At 35.8% G+C, this 18,012-nt stretch overlaps 1 protein-coding gene across 1 annotated transcript in view; it reads right to left on the bottom strand.

Moving 5' to 3' along the window:
* The window catches only part of LOC139715249 (glutathione hydrolase 1 proenzyme-like), a 119,223-nt gene that overhangs the window by 98,897 nt on the left and 2,314 nt on the right, over positions 1–18,012 (bottom strand). The window lies entirely within an intron of this gene.

Consider the following 18,012-nt stretch of genomic DNA (forward strand, 5'->3'; position numbering starts at 1 on the left):
GCTAGCGTTTATGCATCCGGCCCAATGCATACATATGATGCACTTACTGCTGTGTCTCGTAGCCGTTTTTGAAACGATGTTCAAGTTCACATTCCTATCAATGTTTCAGTTCCTGTCAAAACATGTCCGTGAATTCAGTTATGTCATTTACCCATTTGGCTCAGTCTGTAATGCATCAAGTGCTATGCATATGCAAGGTCAATCATCCCCAGCGGTATGCGTGAGTCACCCGAGCGAGTTATTCCATATACGCCATTTGTTATGTAATTACACACACACGTTTCTTTGTCATCTGGCGAGGTACTTTACTCAGCTCTGTTTCCCTGGTTCATCTATCTTGAATGTCTTTCAAATCCGAAGTTTGACTCCTCCATTATGATAACTAATGGAGAGAGCAGTGACCTGTTGACCAGTCGTATGGATATGCATTATTATGGTGATGGTAATGAGATCTCTGATTCCAATGTTATAAAAAAAGTTGAATACACAAACTCGCGAATTTGACTAATCTTATGATGAGAATGATTCATTACTGCGATGTAGAGGTTCCGATTATATTTCACCTCAGGACATATGTACACCTGATTTTTTTTTCAAGATGGATAATAACTTTTCTATTTTTCATTTCAATATACGAAGTCTGTGTAAGAATCTTGACCAACTGAAGACATTTTTAAATTTACTCAATGCGGATTTTTCTGTTATAGGTTTATGCGAAACGTGGTTGTCCATGACGTGTCACTTCCACTTGTTCATTTGGATGGACATTTTCTTGTGTATAATAATACAGTGAGTAAACATGGAAGGGGTGTGTCTCTTTATGTTAAGAATGGATTCAATTTTGATTTGATTTAGAATTTATGTCATATGACTGAAGACTTTGAAAGTATTTTTTATTGAAATCGACATACCTGCTGGAAATAATATTTTGATAGGTGAGATTTATAGACCACTAAATTGTAATCATACTGCTTCTTTTGATGTATTGAATTCCGTACTGAATTCTGAGTCTTTGAATAATAAACATTGCTTTTTGATTGGGGATTTTAATTTTGATTTACTGCAGTATCACGAAAATCCCTATTGCCAGTAATTTGTAGACACTTTGTTCTCATATACTCTTACGTCGCGTATAACCAAACCTATCAGAATATTTGATTCAGCGTATTACAATCATTGATAATATGTTCACCAGTATTCATCATCTAACTGACCAAGGTATAGTAGTTCCGGATATGTCTGATCATTTCCCAGTGTTTGCTTCCAGTCCATTTATACTAAATCGTTTTCAGCCTGCAACTTGGGAAATAAATTCTACATTTCGTGTTATGTCTGAACAAAATATTGCAAGATTTAAGGAAAGCCTGTTAAGTATTGATTTTTTAGTGGTTCTCAATGAAAGTGAGCCTAATGACGCATATGATAAGTTTGTTCATCTGATCGCCTCTCTTTTCTCTTTTCATTTGACCACAATCTACATCAAATTATAAAAAGATACCACGATCCCCCTTGATATCGAAATCTTTGTTGAGGTCTATCAATAGGAAAAATAAGTTTTTTTTTTACATTCAAGTCTCAAAAAACTGATGCGGCTAAAAGCAAATATACTAGGTATCGCAATGTTATTACTTCTGTGTTGCGAGAGGCAAAAAAGAAATATTTTTCTTTACTGCTTCTTCTCCATAAGAAGGACATTAAATCCACGTGGAAATTTATTAATAATGTTCTTCGGAAGAAACCAAATAAATCAGATATTCATAAGATATTCATAAGATTTTTTTAAATGATATTGAGTTAAGAGATGATAATGAAGTCTCTGAAGCGTTTAATTCATATTTTGTTGATGTTAGACCCAAATTAGCTACTGCAATTTCGGAAACGGATATACCGTTTTCTACGTATTCAAGTCATCGCAATAATCAATCTTTGCCTTTTATGCCTGTATCAAAATACGAAATTGTTGATATCGTAAATAATCTTAAAGCTGAAAAAAGTACTGGTTATGTTGGAATTTCTAATTATCTTCTGAAATATATTGTACATGAAATTGTTGTACCTCTCGCCCACATATTCAATTTGTCATTAATGAATGGTGTTGTGCCTACAAGGATGAAAATCGCTAAAGTTATCCCGATATATGAAAAGGACAGAGTGGATGAACTGGGAAATTATCGACCAATATCGTCATTAACTTCCTTTTCTAAATTACTTGAAAAGATTGTGTATACACGTGTGTTCCGATTCTTAAACGACTGTAATGTATAGATGATAGTAAATTTAGATTTCGTAAAAAGCATTCCACAATTCATGCTATTTTACTAATGTTAAGAAAATTACCAAAGCGATCGATGCCAAGTGTCACACAGTAGGTATCTTTCTCGACTACTCCGAGGCCTTTGACACAATCAACCATGAACTATTATTACACAAATTACAACACTACGGGAAGGGCCTTGGATTGGTTTAGAAGTTATCTTACTGGAAGTACTCGGTTTGTTAGTTTGAATAGCCATGTATCCAGTTCACAGCCTATAACTTGTGGGGTACCGCAAGGATCTCTTTCTAGGTCCTCTACAGTTTATTCGTTATATGAATGTTCTATTTTCTACTCTTTGCCGAGGACACATGCATTTTTTATTCGAATCGAAACCTCATGTTTCACTGAATACCATTAATACTGAATTAAAGTCAGTATTTACATGGATTCAGGCTAATAAAGACACCTTTTCTTTGTTGCATTTGAACATAAGGATCATAAACAAACATTTTGAGGACTTTAAATTTCTGCTGGAATCTGATACAAATCAACCATTTTCAGTTATGGGATTATGTGAAACCTGGTTAACTTCTAATTCTCGAAATTCTTTTGCAATAGATGGGTATAACATGTTTTTCAATAACAGGCCAGATAATAGGAGTGGTGGAGGTGTAGCGTTGTATGTATCACGTACTTTTGAATGTACTGTTCTTGATGATATTTCTAGAATGGATAGTTCTGTTGAATCTCTTTTTATTGAAATTTGTATTCCAGGAAATAGAAATATCGTTGTCGGCATATTGAACAGACCACCAAATTCAAGCTTCAAAGATTTTTGTATTTATCTTTCAGATTTGACACAATCCCCGGTTTTTCAAAATAAGGACTGTTTTTTACTTGGTGACTTTAATATTGATCTGTTGAAATTGGACAGTGATAATATCTCAAGCGAGTTTCTTCAAACATGTTTGTCTTCTTCCTTTCTTCCGCTTATTTCAAAACCCACACGTGTTACAGATCACTCTGCTACCCTTATTGACAACTCCTTTTGTAATGTTTTACCCCTCCCAGATTCTTTTATAATTCTGTCAGATATGACTGATCATTTTCCAATTATGACTCACTTTCCTCTTAAGACAATAGCTAATATTGTCAAACCTTCTGTATTTCCCTTATTTAGTCGCAGAGTGTCGCCTGAAAAGCTTGCTAGTCTGGACGCGGCCCTGGATAATACTGACTGGTCGAGAGTTTTAGAAAGTGATGATATTAATTTGTCTTTTAACCATTTTACGGAAATTTTTAATCACCATTTGGATGAAATAATTCCAAAACAAAAGAATAAATCAGATTACAAAAAGACACCCAGATTACCGTGGATCTCAAAATCAATTCTCCGTTCTATCAACAGGAAAAATCGATTATACTATAAATACAAAATGGAAAGGAATGATTTATCTAAGAATAAATACACATCTTATAAAAATACTTTAACAATGATTCTACGATCTGAAAAGAAAAGATATTATTCAAAGTTATTATTGAAATATAAGTTTGATATAAAAAGTACTTGGAAGGTTTTAAAACAGGCCATGAATGTTGCAAGTAAAAATTCAGATATTGATAACATTAAGATGAATGATGAAATAATTCATGATTCTGTTCACATTGCAAATGCTTTTAATTCCTTCTTTTCAGAAATTGGTGAAACAATTGCTCAAAATATTCCTGCAACTCAGAACCATTTCACTGAATTCTTAGGACAGTTTAATCCCAACTCTATATTTTTTACTCCTACTAATAGATATGAAATAATTGACATGGCATTTTCTTTAAAGAATAAACGAAGTTCTGGTTATGATGAGATTGATAATGTTATTTTAAAAGGTGTTATATCTTCGATCGCTGATCCTCTTGCTCATATATTTAATTTGTCAATATCCCAGGGCGTATTCCCTGAAAAAATGAAACTGGCAAAAGTAATTCCAATATTCAAAAAAGGCGATAAACTTGATACCAGTAATTATCGTCCAATTTCATTATTATCTTCTTTGTCTAAAGTTCTGGAAAAACTTATTTATAAGAGAATGACTAATTTTCTGAAACGATATAAAATATTTTCAAATTCTCAGTTTGGTTTTCGTGAGAAGCACAGTACCAGTCATGCTCTCTTAAGTTTTGTTGAACGAGTGGCTCGTGCAATTGATGACCACTCTCATTTGATTAGCATTTTCTTGGACTTCTCCAAGGCCTTTGATACAATTAATCATGATATATTGCTTTACAAGTTATCACATTATGGAATACGTGGGAAGGCCTTGGAGTGGTTCAAGAGTTATTTATCCAATAGAAGACAGTTTGTTACAATCAAAAATGATAACTCGGTGATCAGAGAAGTTAAATGTGGGGTTCCTCAGGGAAGTCTGTTAGGGCCATTGTTATTCATTATTTATATCAATGATTTTTGTCAAGTATCTGAAGCTCTTTCTTTCATTCATTTTGCTGACGATACTAATGTATTTCTAGTTCATAGCGATATTGATGTTCTTGTACGAAAAGTTAATAGCGAGTTGAAGAAAGTAACAAACTGGGTCAGAGCTAATAAGCTATCTTTGAATGTTCAGAAAACGAAATATAAGCTTTTTAGTAATACTGTTGGCACTTTAAGTACTGACATAGTTTTGGATGACACTTCTTTGGAAAGAATTTCACATTTTAAATTCCTTGGGGTTATTTTAGATGAGAAACTTTCTTGGAAATTGCATATCGATTATATTTGTAATATAATTTCACGTAATATAGGAGTTATTAATAGACTAAAATTGTGTTTACCTAAAAAATCAGTACTTATGTTATACTCCTCATTGATATTGCCTTACCTTAATTATGGACTTTTAGTCTGGGGCAACACGCACCAAAATCTGTTGGATAGAGTGTTCCTTTTGCAAAAGAAAGCTCTTCGTGTCATTTGTTATTCTCCCATACGTTCTCATACAGATGCACTGTTTGCCTCTAATAAGTTGTTAAAATTTAGAGATTTGTTTTTATTCAGTTTAGGTCAGTTTATGTATATGTACAACAATAACCTTCTTCCTGATGTTTTCCATTCCATGTTCCTAAAAAATCAGTCATTTCATGAATATCCAACTCGACGCTCTAACGAATATCATTTACCTCTTTTCCGTACGATTTTAGCAAAGAACACATTTGTTTACACTGGCCCGAGCTATTGGAATTCCATGCATCCTGATATTAAAAATGCCCCCTCAATATATTCATTTAAGAGGAAATTGAAAGTTTCTTTGTTGCAATCTTATTCTACTGAATAGAATTATCCAGCTGTTATAACTTCTTTTCTAAGAACCTACGTTTTCACATATTGATTGCCAAGTATACTTTAGCTCTTGTATACTACATTCATATAATGCTACGATATTTCTCCGATCATAGGCATGTCTATTGCCCTGTTCTTTCTTGCGTCACTTTTTCTCACCTTCTCGACATACTTCTTACGAGATCGCTGTCTGTAGAACGTTTTTGTATGTTCTGTTCTCTTCTATTATGTTAGCTTTGCCTCATTTTGTCTCGTCTCATAGTCAACTCTCCATTGTATTGTTACGCCTACTCCAGTCTCATTTCATGTTTATTTGTTTGTATATCTGTCTGCTTTTGTTGATCTATCTTTCTAGTGGGCTTCCAGACTATTACTTTTTTTCTCAACTGATGTTTTTCCTCTGAGGGGCCCACAATCTACAAGCTTTGTCTTTTTAGTGGGTCCCTCCATTTTTCGAATTTTGCATACTGTATAATTACTTCTAGTCACTTGAGTTATATGATAGTGTATAATTATTATAAGGTGGTACAATCATTGTATATACATTCTTTCATGTTATACTTTACGCACCTTAATTTCTGTTATCAAAAAAGTGATGTTCATATATTTTTTGTCGAAAAATGAAATAAAACATTGAAATTGAAAAAAAAATTGTCATTGAATTTGATTAAGACAAAATTTATGGTTTTTACACTGCAAAAAGTCCGGTGTTAAATAGTGAACACCGAGCTGGTGTTAAATTTTCGGTGCTCATTTATGGTGTTAGATAAACACCTCCGGGTGTCATTTCCAATTTTTAAACTGTTTTTTGAAGAGTTTCTTAGTAACTGCACTTCTTGTTGATTTTTAATTTAAACAAGACGATCAAGAATTTTACATTGAAATACTCGATTTTTGAAAAAATGTGAAAATAAATTTACACCACAGTAACACCAGCTGGTGTGGTCTCTTATTGAAGCTGGACGGGTGTTAAACCATTGATATTAACACCAACAAATATCAAATCAACACCATGTGGTGTCATTTTTGAATTAACACCAGTACAGTGTCAAAATAACACCAGATACAGTGTCAAATGTGAACACTTTTCAACACCATCACAGTGCATTTTCTACACCTGTGGGTGTGGTCCTCTATTGAAGTTTGATTGGTGTTAGATTTAACACCCGTGGTGTTAAATCTAACACCGATGTTTTTACAGTGTAGCAATATAATCAATATTTTACCGGGCAAGTTGTTCGTAAAGGACGTGGAATTGAATCAGATTGAATATGTACGATTCCTTGGTCTTTATATTGATTGTAAGTTGATATGGAAAGTTTATGTTGATTCTCCGCCTGAATTATCATCAAAAATGTAGGTGTTATGTATAAGTTAAAGCAGTATTTTCCTAAGCATGTTCTGCATTCACTGTATTCTACTCTTTTATTGCCCTATATAGGTTATGGAATCCTGGCATGGGGAAACTGCTGTACAACTAGACAGAATTCTTTATTATTGATACAGAAAAGAGCCATACGGACAATTAACTTCGCTACATTTCTGGAACACACTAATGCCTTATTTTTTTTTTCAGTAGAGCACTTAAGATCCAGGATTTATATTATTTCAATATCGGATCATCTATGTATCGGTGGTCTCAGGTGGTCTTCCCGATATGTTTTCTTCGATGTTTGTAAGTCCATTCTTACCCTACGAGACAAAAAGATTCTTTTCATCTCTCTCCTGTACGGACCGTATCTGCTTTAAAAACAATAAGTACTGCAGGACCTAAATTTTGGAATGATTTAGATAGAGAAATAATCCAATCCCAGTAGACCTCAGCAATTGCGTTGACAAACTGACAAACTGCTGAATGAAGACTACCGATACGAGTCTGGCATACACGCAGTTCAGTAATTATGTAGAGAAGTCGCGGTATCAAAGGTCACTGGACTTTGGCCTCGCAAGATAAAAAAAGCTAGTAAATCGGTCTAATGATATGTCTCCATACCTGGTATCCAGGAAAGGGATGCCTTGGTCTGTCTGTATTCTTGAAAGGCAAATCAATTGGCTCTTGGGTAGAATTGGCATTAAGAAAACGAGCAGAGAGATAAAGATATTTCTCTCCAGAGGTTTCAATAGTTTTAGTGAAGGGCCAGGGTAAATACATTTGGTGCACGTCACGAGACCGACACTCAGGAGTCAAACGGCCCACGAGTTGTAAAGCCCACGAGTCATACAGCTCACGAGTCATATATCCCACAAATCATACAGCCCATGAGTTCGACACTAAGCAAAAAAGGTTCACGAGACTGACAGGATGAACAGCGCCAACTATAAACCAATAAAGAGTGCGTAGTTGTATAGGGTGTCCTGATAGTGGCATAAGGAAGAAATGAGTAATGGGAATGAAGAGTTGCGAAGGTGTAACTGCGTCAGTTGCCCTCTCTCATCTCCTGAAATTTTCAAGATCTTTATTTGCGTGTGCGTGTGTGAGTGTTTGTGCAATAATGGATACAATTCATTGAAAGTATGCACCAGATCTTTATACTTGAATTCCCAAAATGCAAAACACCGTCATTTGCGTGTTATCTCCTCGATAGTTTTAGGTATTCTTGCTCCCCCTCCCTAAAAATAGAAAATAAATAAAATAAAATAGAAATAGAAATAATCTGTGCACAGCTATGGTTATTACTGTTTATTTGGATCTTCAAAGAAAATGTGACTGCAGTTGATATAAAAATTCTTTGATAATTAGTTATTGCCTTATTACAATAATTTTGTTGTGTAGTTCATAACAGTTCTTTATGAAATAAAGTATTGTACTTTCGACGTCCATTTTTATGTATTTTTCTCTTTTTAGGAGTAGTAGAATTTATCCCCGAAAACGTGTTGTCCCTCCTACATACAGTCACTCAGGAAAAAAAAGAAGAGAAAAAGAAATATATTATAATATGATGTGCATATTATGGTCAGCCTGCTAGAAAAACCTCCAGTCGGGAAATCATTTTTACAGGAAAATATTTCACAAAATGATCAAAGTTGCAGCGCACATCTGCTTGACATGATCTGGAAGGCGCATAGTAATCAGCGAAAGTGTGGATATAGTATGAATTCACTGAAAATAACTTAAATAATAACCTCTTAACTTAAATAACTTAACGTCTTTCAGGTGATATCTATTTGTTATGATTCAGAAAAAGGAAATGCATCCATGAAAGAAACTACTTATTCCTTTAAAAAAAAGATGCCGTTTTGAGGAGGATAGCAAACACATCGAGGATCCATCGCTGCGACAAAAAGAGCTTTCATCAATTAAATGTCATACATTATAGTTACAGAGAAAATTGGTTCTCTAAAACTTCCTAGCAGTCGGGTAGGAATCTAATAATTAAAAGGGCATTATACCGGTTTTTTAATTTTTTTAATAATGTTGTTCTTCTAATTCTAAAAGAACCAGTGGTGCAAACAGAATCAAAATTTCATAACAATTTAGCCCGTTATTTCATGTTAAAAATGGAACTTTTTAGGTGAGAACTATGCTAATGAGCTGACGAGCCCGGATGTCGTGATGTCACAGGTGCAAACTATATCACTGATTACAAGCGCTCGCATACGCGTACGTTAATTCGTACCGAGTAGCAGACGACGCTTACGCCTAACTTAGCTAGCAGGCGGATCGGACCGAAATCGGTAATCGGGAAGGATCAATATCGACGGCGACTTTTAAGTCGTCACTTTAAATAAACTCACTCTTCGCGAGAGATCTCGGCGAACGCGACCTGCACAATCTAGAACTGAAGTTAGCCGACTAGTACTGTGCGAACGGGGAATTTACGCGGGAACTAAACTCAAAAGTGTAATGATTGTGGCGACTTGTATGATTTAGGAACTATATCTTTCATTCAACTTACCACAAATAATTTGTAAATTGATTTTTTGCTCCCGATTACTTGAAAGATTTGTCTCATGATATTAGATGGCTAACTTCAGTCTGTGCGTGCGCAGGTCGCAGGTAGGTCCTACGCCGCGATCACTCATGTTTAGTCGTACTAGAGCAGATTATTTTTAGCGACGACAGGAAAGTCGACAACTACACTTACGCTTCCGGACTTGCGATTTGGTTCCAATTACCGTGAGCAATTGGATATGAGTCATAAAGTATTTTCTGTGATTTTGGTTCAATTTGATAAAGTGAATTTTGAGATATGTACATGGATACGGAAGTACGCTAGCACTACTATACCTACACCAGCGCTTGGATCGCGAAGCGGCGGCAGTGTTGTATAGTATCTACGTGGTCAGGCCACTCTTCCGAGGTATGGGTGCTACTAAAACTAATTGTTAGATCTAACTAGTTAGTCCTTGGTGTAAATACGACCACCATGAGATTTATCTCGACTACAAAAACATTGGAAATCCATAAAGCAGATACCTTACCTACAAAATTCAGCACAGGAACAACAGTGCCTGCAGCACAAGGGTCTAGATCTAGACCTTGGAGTCTGGACTTTCGTCTGGACTTTCTTCAAGTTCTGGCAGCAGGGGTATGTATACTATAACGTTACGCTGTGCCCAGTTAGCGCTGTGCAAGTACAGCTGTGGACGGCGAGTGAGTGCAATTCATCAAAACTTGGACTGCCGCGTAGAATCTACTCAGTCCTTGACTGCTCAGTAGTCCTAGTCCTAGTTCTAGTCTAGAGTCTATGTGTACTGGGTGCCGTTTTCTTCTAACTAGGCGTAAATCGTGATTGCCGTTGACTCTATTTGGATTTAGATTTTAAGAATCACTCAGCCCTCATCTACATTAGATAGTTTGAACTGTCGAACCATGTATCGCTCATCAATGCATAGTTAGTGCAACGTTACTTACACACAGTTTTCTATGGGCAGCACGTTCGGATAACGATGCCAATTTCATTTTGCATATCTGGAATATTCCCCACAAGTTTTATCTAAATAAAATCTTTTGAAGAGATTCCTTTTAAAAATTAATAAATATTGTTTAACATATTTATTTCAGCTCCATATTGCAATTTTACTAAATAACAGCTTTTGCAGTACTTCGTGTGAGATTTCATCAGTAAATTGACATGTGTAGTTCGTCTTGCTAAAGTCGGAGTTGTGCACCACCGAGCACCTGTGACGTATGCCAAATTGTGTGGATCGTTCCATGGCTTGCTCGTTTTAATTGTTTTTTCAAAAAATCATTACAGGCTTGTCCTGGGTTTTAGAATCCTCTCTTTCCAGTAGTAGGCATCAAAAAAATGTAGATTAGAATTATCAGACAATTAGAAAATGTCAGTACAGTTTTCTTTTAACTAGTGGAAAGATGAAAAAGGAGGAAAAATCTTACATCCTGCCCATAAATCTTTTAGCTAGAAATGGGGAAAGCCTATCAAAATTAGCAAGATGTCGTTAAGAAATACTTACTTCAACTTCATCATCATCATCATCTCCACGACAATATTATCGCATCCTCCTTTATCAGCCTTACCATCATCATTATCTTTCTTTTTTATAGTCATTGACATTGATTGGTCATTATTATCATCACCTCATCTTGGGATTTTACAGTTTTTTGGATTTATGATGTCATAGATAATGATGTTTGATATATATTATTTATGAGCTGTTATATACCTATGCTTCCCTTTCCTTTTTTTTTTTTCTTTCTTCTCATTACCGCTAATCCTCCCTTTTATAGGTCTATTTATATATTTGTTTTTCTGGCAAGTTGACGCCAATATTACAATGATTATATTCGTAATCAGTATTATATGTCAGAATTTGTAAAGTGATTATGTGTAATATTGGTGGGATTTAGAAAGAAATTTATATGATGATAATATCACCGATATTGTTTTTGTATGTTTTTTTTTGTGTGCGTGTTGTATTTTAAGGCGAGTTGGTTTGAGTTGTCTCAGTTTATTGCATCGCGGGCTGACATGGGGAGGGGGGGGGTAGAGATTGGGAACGTAGCAACAGGGAAGGTTTTGGGAGTTTTTAACATCATGCCAATGGAGTCGGTTTTTATGCCGCGTTTTTATACGATTGTTCTTTTCAGTTTGACTTTGCATACATGTTCGGTTATTTAGTTATTTATCATGTATTATTTCGTGTTCTTCTCTATTTATGTTTATAATGTATTTGTTATGCTTCGTAATTTATATGTAAAAATCCTGCACTGAATTTCCTGTAATGCTTTTTATTGGACGATTGAAATGAATTGTTTAAAAAAATGTAAGCTATACATCGTTCTTGTTATTTTCCCCTTTACCCCTTTTATGACATTAATGCAACACCCTGTACAGATACACACTTGTAGATGACATATGGATGGCGCTGTTCATTTTGTCTGTCTCATGGGCCTTCTTTGCTTAGTGTCGGTTTCGCGACCCTTGTTCGCCTTGTATCGGTCTCGTGAGCCTCTCTTATGCAGTGTCGGTCTTGTGGGCCTCTTTTGCATAGTGTCGAACTCATGAGCCTTTTTTGCCTGGTGTCGAACTCATGGGCTTTATATGTCTAGTGTCCAACTCATGGGCTGTATAACTCGTCCCTTTATGGAAAGAACACAGTTTTACCACACTATGTAACACAGTGTGCAACACAGTGTGGCACACAGTGTCGAACACAGTGTGGATCACAATGTGTAAAACAGTGTCGAACACATGTGTTAAATATGTGTTTAATATGTGATTTTGGGCCGTGTGGTAACACTGTACTTACCACAGTGTGAAACTCAGCATCACCACACTGTGCAACATAGCGTTACCACATGGTCCAAAACACATATTAAAGACACTGTAAATCAAACCACAGTCTCACACACTGTGACCACAGGGTTATAACCACATAGTCCATTACACTGTGGTAGTCACCACATAATCCACCACACTATAGTATTCACTATACAGGGTGGCCCAAAAAGAACGGAACGCCTAAGATTTTTAATTTCAGCAATATTGTTGCAAATATGTCATCATTTTGCATACTATTGGAAAGGCCCTTCTTTTTCCAAAAGAATAACACCAAATTCTTTAATTTTGGTTCATGCATCATGGTTTTAGGACCCTTTTTGTCAACCCTTGCAATTTTCAAAAGAAGCAGTAACGTTCACAATGTGTGGAATGTGGCTATCATTGTCCGTTACCATTGTGAATGAGACGACCTGACGACAATAACACTGTCCGCCCCACATTGCGAACATTGTGGTAGTCGTCATCAGGTGTATCAATACATGATTGTCACCACATGATTATCAGGTGTATAAATATTTGTAATGCATGGAGGCATGGTTACTGACTAGATAACACTGTTATTACGTGATCCGAGTATCCTCTCGGATCACCTTCTGTATCTGTACTGATTCTTTGTTCTTCCTCTTCTTTCTTTATTTCTGGACAAAAGTTGTGCAGCGGTTAGCTCAGAAGTTCCTCTTCCTATCAATTTCAAAATTATATCATATATGTATCATGTCCCAAAGACTACAGATCTAATAAAATCATAGTGATCAGTCGACCGTGACGTCACTATGACGTCATTATATGAAAACACATTCTCATTGATATCTCATTAATGGAATGGAATTTTTCAATGAAATTTACGTCACATATATTTCAAGTTAAGCGCATTCTACTCATATTCTCAAAATTCATATCTGCCCCTAGGACGCGCGCATAGGCGCGCGTTGAAATATTTACATGCTCCAATCGAGCTCAAATTTTTTCGCACACGTTTCAGACCATTTGGAGCATTTTTTGAAAAATTGAAAAAATTGGACGGACGCTTACGCGCGCACATTTACGCACGCACAGCTCATATGCAATAGAAATTTCAATTTTTTCACATTGATCGGATGTCTGAAATGTCAAGAAATATTTCTACTAAGTTTCAAGTCAATCCGACTCAATATGACGTCATACGGGCCCGTCAAAGTTGAAATTCCGTGCGCTCGTCAATGGCGATATACAGTGCAACTATGCCAAAAAAACTGCCAATTTTTAATCCGATTTTACTCGTCAGGATGGGCGGTGACCCCCCATTTTCTTTACATATTCTGAAAGCTGATGAGTTGTACATGTCATTTCATGGGTTGGCGATGCTGAAAAAATGATTAAAACATATCAAATTTCTTAATTAAAAAAAGTTTTTCAATTTTCATTTTCAAAATGACGTCATCAAATTTCAAGTTCACTCAAGCGTATCTCACTTATCCTTTGCCGATTTTCACCCAGATTTCAGTGTGTTGTAGCTTATTAAATGCTATTTCATAAATGTAATAAAAAAAATTTTGATCGGATGAAATCTTCACCTCGTAAAAATGGATTTAATGTCACCTTGTCAAATTTGAGCAGTTTACGTATCATCTCTATGGAAGTGCAGTTTTTATGGAAATGAAAATTGACATGACTATCTTTTTCGAGCACTAGCTCACTTATGCTTCGGTGAATTTTTCCCAGATTTTAATATGTTGTAGCTGAGACTTTGGGCTATTGCACATATGCCCTTCGTTTTTTTCATACGATGTCGGGATTACGTCAAAAACCTTGGTTGAAATTAAAGCTTATCTTCGATGTATTGAGATATTTCTTTTTTTCTGCAAATTTTTTTTGCAATAACTCAACAAAAACAGCCCCTCTCACCCCCATATTTTGCACATGTTTAGTTCATGTCACGTACATTATTTCATAAATAACAACTACTTGATCGGACACCATCTTGGGTATGTAAATTAGGGTCAAAGGTCATAAACGTTTCATCCTGTATCTTGGTGAATACATGTCATATCTTTGCCATATTTTGCACAGGCAAAGACCATGTTACAAGAATCATTTCACAAAATAACCACTTTTTGCTGATGCCATCTTGTCTGTGCAAAGTGGGGTCAAAGGTCAAATATACTTCATTCTGTATCTTCGTTAGTGTATACGAAATTCGGTACCAAAGATGACAGGTCTGACTCCCTTTTCTAAATGAGAATCCAAACATCACACGGCCAATGTCCCCTAAACACAGATGAAACCTGTATGGTCATGCCTATTGGGATCAGGACTCGAATCATATATTTCCAAATAGATCGGATCACCTAATTTGTCAGTGTTGACAAATTCCAAGTCTAGTTGAATATGAAATTACCTTTTCATAACAAAATTTATGACATTGGATATAAAAAACATTAGACAATAGTTCAAAGGGAATCCCATCATAAATACTTCGAATTTACAAGTATTTAACACTGAATTTTCTAAAATTTAGGTTGCTTTTTATGAACATTCATGAGCTATGCAAAAATCTGTACCACAGGAATACCACAGCAAAACCACAGTGTTACCACAGGAATACCACAGGAACACTACAGAAATACCACATGAAGTACCTCAGCACTCCCACTTAATAGATATAATACTGTAGGAGTATAGGACAGGTTAAGTATACTGCTTAAATCAATTGTCATAATTCCCAGCATAACTTACCTATTAATGAGATTCTGGAATATGCGTTTTGCTTTGTTTTTGTTTTGTTTTTTATTCCAGTTGGTACTAATATGTGGTACTGCTGTGTGGTATTGTCCTGTGATAGTCATGTGGTATAGCATGTCAAGGAAAAAAAAACCCACAAGAATATCCTGTGACATTTTTCTGTAATTAAAGTGTACAAGAAAGCAGTTTTAAACATAGTTTGAATCCATACTACTGAATATTCTCGACACACTACCAGAAGAAATTGTGTACAAGTAACAGGCAGTCAGGTGGCATTTGTACATGGTTTTGTGGTTTTGGAAGATGATAGTGATGCCTTTGCTCTCATTAAGTATGTAGAACATGATGGCCCATTTGTAAAGAATAGAGACAGGAAGAGCCATGCTGATGCTGGACACATCAGAGTAGTGAAACGTTTGACCAATAGATTGTATGCAATACCTCCTGGTGAAATCATAGGAAAGCATGTGATTTTTGAGAGAAACAAGGAAGTTATAACATGTCACTTTTTGTTCTCTTTTCACAACTACAGATACTCCTAGTATTATATCATTTCTGGTGTTTGATGTTATGCATCCGCAAACAGTATTAACACAACATTAAATGCATGATTTATTCATCTGAAGGTTGGATAAATGACATGTACAGGTCATATTCTCACATTAAATGAATCTGTTGTTTCATGCCAGTATTTGAAATTTGAAAGGTATCAACTGAAATTAGAAAAATAAATAAGTGTTGAACATTTGCAACTACCGTGTACTTAAATTGTGTTGTACATTGTCCAGCTATAAGTTATTGGTTTGTTACTTCATTGGATAATAAGACCAGTTAAGTTGCTTTACAAACTTGAATAAAATCTCTTGGGAGTAAATGTAGTGATGAGGTATATTCTTTTGATTTGATACATACATGTACATTTTGTATTAATAAACAACAATACTTGAATCCTTTGACCACACTGGTAAAATTCTCTCCCCCCTCCCCCCAATAAAACCAAAAATAGCCTGGTTTTATAAGGATTAACATGCCATGTGGTAGTACAAGATCTGAATTCCCATACTGACAGTACTATAGCAAAGTTCAATATACACCACAACAAAAAGTATGTGGATATTATTGTGTTAAATCAATAATCTGAAATCACACTGTGTAACAACATTATGGACACAGGACTACACATATTTCTATGTATATCACACTGTGTGTTCAGTATGCCAAGTACGTGGAGATGATGTAGGTGAATGATCTGAAAACCACAAAGTGACAACACCGAGCACAGGGTTTACACATAGTTCAATATATCCCACTAGGGTAAGCACAAGTCACAGTGTCCGGTATACCAAGTCTGTGTGGATTATGTGGTAAATGAATGATCTGAAATCTCTGAAAACACTATCAACACAGAGTGTACACATAGTTCAAAATATACCACTGTGTCAAACATGATTCACAGTGTGTTCAGTATGTCATCTATGTGGGGATTATGTGTGAAACCACTTAAACTGAAATACCAGACTGTGGTAGCATTATGAACACAGGGTTTACACATAGTTCGATACATACCACACTGTGGTATATGTGTGCCACTCTATGTTCAGTATGCCAATAATGTGGTACACTATGTGATCTCAAATCCCACGCCGTGACAACGCTGTGACCGCATGGTTAGCACATTGTTTACACATAGTCAACTATGTGAATACACTGTCATAACACTATGCCACACTGGTATATGTGTGCCACTCTGTGTTCGGTATGCCAATTATGTGGTACACTATGTGATCTCAAATACCACACTGTGACAACGCTGTGACCACATGGTTAACACATTGTTTACGCATAGTCAACTATGTGAACACACTGTGGTAACACTATGTTTGTTCCATAAGGGGTGGGCTCTATGAATCATGAATCTATTTTCTATATCGGTCTCGTGGGCCGTAATACTCGTGGGTGGCGGTCTCGTGGGATGACCACAGTAAATTAATGCATGGTGATATATATACACACACATTAGACATTGTGGTTCTTAAGCTGCATAGTCCCAGCTCTTCACGGTGGGCATATAGCTCACTCATGCCCTGAAACATCTCCAGAATATGGTCCTGTTGTTGAATGACTGTTTTGTTTTGTTTTGTTTTATTTTGTTTTGTTTTAATCTGTTTTAATTTAGACGTTGCTGGTTACATGTTAAATATGTTTGATGCTCACGCTAATTAGTATTTCTCTGAACAACTCTACCGGGTACAGCTGTCCAGGTCAGGTCATCTCAAAGTGCATGTGCAGTACTCCAGAAACCAGTAAAATTAAACTATGCTAGAAAAAAAAATGTGGAGGACTGAGACAAAATCGTAGCAGAGATCCAAGAAATCAGATCTTTGCGCGAGAATGCATAGAATCAACGACAAATAATTAAAAGGTAATTTGTTTCATGGTCTATATGGAGTAGAAAAATAAATGGCAGAGGAAAATTATCTTCATTTCATCTCGCGTCAAGACATGAATCAATTTGTCTTTTACAATTTCCACTAAAACATATTTCAAAGTGTAGAAGTAGCTTTGCCGTATATCTTTGTTTGTAGAACATGAACTACGTATCTAAATATCTTGGGATTTGTATAACTGACATTTTAAAAAGGAATCTTCATGCGCAACATAATCTTTCCAGCAATGTAGGTATGCTTCATAAGCTAAAGTACTATGTCCCAATGAGCACATTAACAGTAGCGGATCCGGAGGTGCGCTCCCCCTCTTTTTTTCCCCCTAAAACAAATGAAATAAAAAGAAAAAATGGGTGGCGCATGTGCCCCCATTGATTTTGTAAAGGCGCCTCCCCTTTACGGAATTCCTGGATCCGCCTCTGCATTATCGTAAAAAAATAAAACAAAACCCACAAACATACTACGGTATATATGCAGTAACTTATGTTTTCAGTATGTTTTAATAGCCATTGTATA

Source organism: Diadema antillarum, unplaced genomic scaffold, assembly GCF_040938485.1.
Source record: "Diadema antillarum isolate AM-2024a unplaced genomic scaffold, OU_Dant_1.0 seq00003211_RagTag, whole genome shotgun sequence".
Taxonomy (NCBI): Eukaryota; Metazoa; Echinodermata; class Echinoidea; order Diadematoida; family Diadematidae; genus Diadema; species Diadema antillarum.